The sequence below is a fragment of the Opisthorchis viverrini genome (genome assembly GCF_000715545.1).
Source record: "Opisthorchis viverrini unplaced genomic scaffold opera_v5_157, whole genome shotgun sequence".
In the NCBI taxonomy this organism is placed as follows: domain Eukaryota; kingdom Metazoa; phylum Platyhelminthes; class Trematoda; order Opisthorchiida; family Opisthorchiidae; genus Opisthorchis; species Opisthorchis viverrini.
This window is the reverse complement of record NW_008751813.1, coordinates 191,614-197,613: the sequence shown is the minus strand read 5'-3', so window position 1 is coordinate 197,613 and position 6,000 is coordinate 191,614.

The window sequence follows — 6,000 nt, the reverse complement described above, 5'->3', positions numbered from 1 at the left end:
ATTCAGCAATCTAAAACTGGCTCAGAGAAAGAATGGTTCCACGAGATGAGTGAAGCTGTAGGTACCCAGTCACCCACATACTTGACTGTTCAGCTCACAGTCGCTCACTTGATCACGAAACTTTTTTTCATGCCCACAACCACGTCACATTAAGTTGCTCATCAGAATCGATTGTCTGTACCGTCTAGTGAGCGTAGCAACTACTCATGTGCTGACACGCCCACGTACACGCAAACGGGCCTACTACATATAGGGAAGCCTGTACACGCAAACGGGCCTACATATAGGGAATCCTAACACAGTCAGTACACAGACTCGCGCAAGTCAGCCCAACACTCCACAGTCCACGGACAACTATGGAACACGTGTAGCAGTCGCACTGCGGAGAAAACACGTTTCCGCCGTCCGGACTTTCACCAAGGAACTCTCACAGACGATAAGTTCCCTTTTTTGACTTGCTCCCATTTCGCATTGTATTTATTTTTCTACGTGTTGCAACCCACCACCGTCAACCATGCTGAAAACTTTTATTAGTGCATATACTTTCTGAATTGTATTATGGCTACCATCACCTGTGCACTAATAAAACTTCCACATGAGAAGTCGTCAATCGAAGGACCGGTCAACAGGTGTGATCACGTGATGTGGATACCGTGTTTGAAGGATAACTAGCGCTATATTCTGTCTAAGTGCGAGTTGATCACTCCGCTGATCAACTGCTCGCGGCTGAACGGTTGAGTGTTCAAACCACCATCCGGTAGGTCGCAGATCCGAAACTAGCCAGAGTTTCGTGAGATGTGCACTACTGATGAGGATGGAACAGTTGTACAGTGCTTCTCGGCTTTTCAGCAGAGATCGGTCTCACTTACAGGGGAGAATCTCCATTGAAAACTGCCAACTGTCCAGCTACACTCCACGATGCAGACCCGCGATGCACACCACCACTTGTATTGTTCGGAACAAGTGGCATTTTAGCCAACCGGACTAGATGAGTAATCCCAAATACGGCGTAATAAAAGGAGTCTAACGATGGTTATTCGGGACTCGATGAGTGGAGATCTCCGCCCACTTTGTTCCACCGTGTCTTTCAATTGTATTGCCTCTTTTCGCTGCATCCACGGCGCAATATTCCGATAAATACTGGTGTGTGTGTGTGTGTGCATCAAAGCTATGTTTTCGGACCAGTCAGTTTCGGTCAAAGAGAATGGCCATCGAAGCGATAGTCAGTGGTACACGGTGCGACCTCTTGAAGGACAAACCAACCAATCAAGGAACTAGAAAATGCCTCCGCTTCGATTCTGGAGGATGTATTCCTTCCAGGAAGATTGCAACTCCATGCCTCCGGAGTCATCTCGGACGTTTTTTAGGGTGGATCCAGAGCGCCGTCGCGCCACAAAAGGAGAGGAAGTATCGCTGCAATCGCGGACAGGCATTTCGGTCTTGGATTCTCGGAATAGTCCCCGAGGTTGATCGAGATGGCACGCAAGACATCCGCCATTGTTGGCTGTTTTCGAATTGTACCTATAGAGGAAACCTAAAAACCGTTCCGCGCTTGTTGAGAACCACGAGCACTGAATCTCCAGACGGAGTCCGGAACACGAAGCTATCCAGACGGATAATTCCAGTATGCGCTGACGGTCCAGATTCCGGTATGGTCGAGGATCTACTCTGCTGAAGAGTTCTAATCAGAGTGAGACTCAAATCCCATTACAGTAAGCTGATTAGGACTCGAGGAGGACTCTTCAAACGAGATTGATTTGAACAAAAACGTAAAAAGACGATATTTGACTTACGCACTCGGAGACTGTTGACCACCAAGTGAGAATCTGTGTCCATACCAACAAGTTAGTAAGTCAGCATTACAAAGCAATGAACTTCCTTGTAGCTTCTGGATCTTCCGGTTAACGGCGCAGAACTGAACTGCTGAAATACAGTAGACAAGAAGAAGGTAAGCTAGGATAGCGTAAACGATAATTTTCCGACGATGTCCCCCAGAACAACTCTAAGTAAGGAATACGAATACATATTTTGGGGTATGCGAGCGTTTCCGTACCACTCGTTGGCCGCAAACGGTTAGATAAATAATAATATAATCGTTCAGCTGTAGCGCCCTTTCGGTGCCTAGCTGCCATGCCACACAAAAGAGGCACGAGGGCTGGGATACTGTCAGGTTGCCCAAGCCTAGACAGGGGAAGTCGAGTGGCAGAGGTCGGGTTCGAACCACGGACCTGCCAGTCAGTGAATTCTCGCTCTAACCACTTGAGCCATCTCGCCCCCTTTTAACAAGTAATCGGCTGCGTTGTTGTTGAAGAGTCTTCAGCAACCCTATAAGTAGTGTGCTACATCAAGAGTGGGAGGCAACCAATGTTTCGGTTCACAGTCTACTGATAAGTGAATGAGCGACCGTTCTAAGCAGGAATGAAATCTTGAAACATCCTTTGAGCCACACCGAAGCCAAATTGTCCGTCTGTTGCACACTTCCAGGAAGAAAAGTGAGGTTGTTATTACTTTAACCGAAGTCGAAAGTTCAGTGTACATGACTAAATCATGCAGGTACTGTATCGTTCCGGACTAAACTACAGGTACTGCCTGCTTTTAAGTAAGTCACTCAACACCACAGCATCATGAAAACAACTCAAAGTACCTGACAGCTTTACAGGTCACTGCGTCACTGCCAAGGTCTTGACATTAGGCGTTCTTGATCAGGTAAACCAGGAAGATTATTGGGCGTGTTGCAGGTGAACCATGGGACGGGGTCAACCTGTAACCATGCGCAATTCTCGCGATAAAGCAAATAAATAAATTGTTCAGCTGTAGCACCCTTTCGGTGCCTAGCTGCCATGCCACACGAGGACTGGGATACTGCCAGGTTGCCCAAGTTTAGACAGGGGAAGTCGAGAGGCAGAGGTCGGATTCGAACCACGGACCTTCCGGTCAGTAAATTCGCGCGCTAACCATCAAGCCATTTACCGCGGTGTTTTCAGCTGTCATCATTTTGTTGACGGACGTGGGAGCCGGACGTTAAGGGCTGCGTACTAACAGAGACAATTCACAGTGCTGAAGTAAAGTTAACAACCACGGACATACTTGGGTGATCGTCCGGAAGGGAGTAGCCGCACCTAAATACTGCATGATTCGCCGTCCACTTCGTGTCTTTAAACGCTAATGTGTCCCGTCGCAAATCCCTGTAAGTGAACCCTGTATCGCCAATCCAACTGAGTTTTCTGGTTATGGCTTACGGCTTTCGTGTATCATCATCGACTGATGTCCTCACTAGAATCGCATCAACAGTTTATAGGATCGAGAGAAGAAAGGGTTCTATGAGGTGGATATTCTTCTGGCATTTGTGGCAGTTTAATAAGATCATCTACCATGCGTGAATAACAAAAATACTCGATTAAACCGAGGAGAATAGAAGTGAATTCATGGACTCCGGCAACTAAGTGAAAGTCTTTCGACAGCTACTCATAACTGTCTGAGCGGCCTCACTAAATGCAGCATTGTGAAACCAACATACAGACAGATGTCACACGAATAACAGCATCACCAATGCTTCTCAGTAAGGAGTACTTTCTCATGGGTCCATCAATTTGCCTGAAAGCAAGCCCCAGAGTCATACTCAAGGTAGCCGACGGTCAGCTAGGTGAAAAGCAGCCCTAGGAGAATATGTTGTCAACGCCTGAAAACAAGCACGAGGGCCTAGCACGTGAAAGCCGCCAGAGTTCGAAAAAAACCGGTTTCCACTGCTATTCGCAGAATAAGAATTCGAAAGCTATAGCTCAATGGATGCTCCCCAGTTTGAAAAGTCCGTATCATTGTAGATGCATCCTTTCTACGAAAAGTGCTCGGGAGGTGAACCATCCGAAGCTGATGGCCTGACAAAAAATTCATCTGAGAGACTGTTCGTTTTTGAGGAAATAAAGGTGAATGTTCCACCAGGCATCATTTTAGAGGATGGGTCTAATCACACCACGACACGCTCGGCTGAACTTTCTATTTCGCTTTCAGCAGCGGTGCATCACGAGGCCTAACTGTTCCTCATTTGGCAACCTGTTAGTATGGTTGTGGTATACAGGCTGAGTGCGCCTTGTTGAAGTGAATTGCAGTGAACTGTCATCCAAGTGTTCTCCAGTACAATCCAAAAGCCACGTTAATCGAAAAAGCAAGTGTTCTGTTGTACGTCACAGTTCACGTTCTGACACCAAAACTGAGCATACTGCCACTATACCCTCTACCTGATCTGCAAAGTTCTTTAATACTGTTGCAGTTAGACGCGATTTCCATGGGATATATATGTACATATATTGCGTAATACACTACTCATAAGGTTGCTGAAGATACTTCGATGGCCCACGTCCGGTTTCGCCTTCTTGGGGCTCATCAGGTAGGCACAGTCCCCGAGTTTCCGCCAACCTTATGTTTTAAATGAAACAAAATTGGACAAACTTAGCGAAGTACACTTAGTTGCAAACCAATTTGCCTAAAAACATCATAAACGAGGGATTCGGTCACGTCCTAGGTGAGTCCCCCGTCAAGACCAAATTGACACGCAAATGAGCGTATTTGCCGAAATATATCTGTCACATTATACCTTACTTCCTAGTATAGTTTTACCAAAATTACTCACTTGAATGATGTGCCCCACACAGTCTACCAATGGGCAGTAAGTTAGTAACCATGATGGTTTGAGAAAACGGATTTACCCGAAAGATAATCTGGCATCAGAGTATCTTCATCACAATCTACTCACGTAATTTGGTTCGAAATTGACACCGTGTGAGGAATCACCGCTTAGCTTTCAACGTTCCTGCGGCGCGAAATCCATTGACCACAAAGAGCACGATGCGCAACTCGTGCATTGGAACAGATGACGACAAGGCTGTTCACACCATGTGGTTGGGGGATTCGAACATCAATTTCACCTATACGATGCACAACTGCTGCGAGTTTTGCGACAAAACTGCCACTTACGGTTCATTCCTCGTAAATACTTGTGACGGAAAGTCTCTCGCCGAAGAGACAGGGTATCGAAAAAGGCCACGCTCAATGCGTCCCCGCAGGCAGCTCCCAGAAAGGGGATAGCTTTGACAAGCCTTCGTGTTCTAAGAAGAAATACGACTAGAAAAGATCTAACACGTGTGACGCTGTCTAAAGATGTCCCTCTGAAAGGACATAATTGTACACCTATTCCATCTTGAAAAACTAGCTAAATGAACAACCGAAATCAGTCTCTGCTAGAAAGGAACTCGTTATTGAGATAATACGGTTTGAAGGACCGACTGAAAACCGAACAATCAAACGGCCCGTCCAAATAATGGGCTTTCTATGGAGGTCATATTGTGCCATAGTGAAATGAAAATTAACGAACCGTTAGATTGTCAATGTGCCGCTCGAGTGCGTTTACTGGTGTTTGGTCAGATGGCCGTTGATCTGTCCGCCAAGCTTGGAAATTAGACCCACTCCACTGCGCGATGCCTCCTCGATGGAGGGAGACAAGCTCGGCAAACAGATCAACGGCCGTCTGATTAAGCACCAGTGAACCGCTACAAGTTAGGTCAAGAAAAGCATCCATGCATACTAAGGCTTATCATGTTTCCAGAATATAACTAATTCTGTGGAAATCCTCAAAGGTTTCAGCTCCCTTGACATATTACACTTCGATTAAATATGCAGGCACGATTCCGGTTGGAATCTTGTTGTATCGTGCGGTGGTGGCCGAGCTATTGGGTTACGCCTGCACTGAGCCTGCCAGACTACGCGATAGGGAGAAGACAGAGAACTGGGGACACGGCTGTATTGCCAGGACAAAACGTATGGGATGTCGCGTAAATATATAGGATGACTAATTGGCCAAATATGCTCGTTCACTTGTTCGCTCCGTACAGCCAATGGTGGTGTTCTGGTCGTGAACACTCTCAGGCCCACTACGCTGGTCGTGCGTTGCTAAGCCGTTTGGTGAGAGAAGTGTTTCGTGTAAGCCGCCAACTCACCTACTTTCCG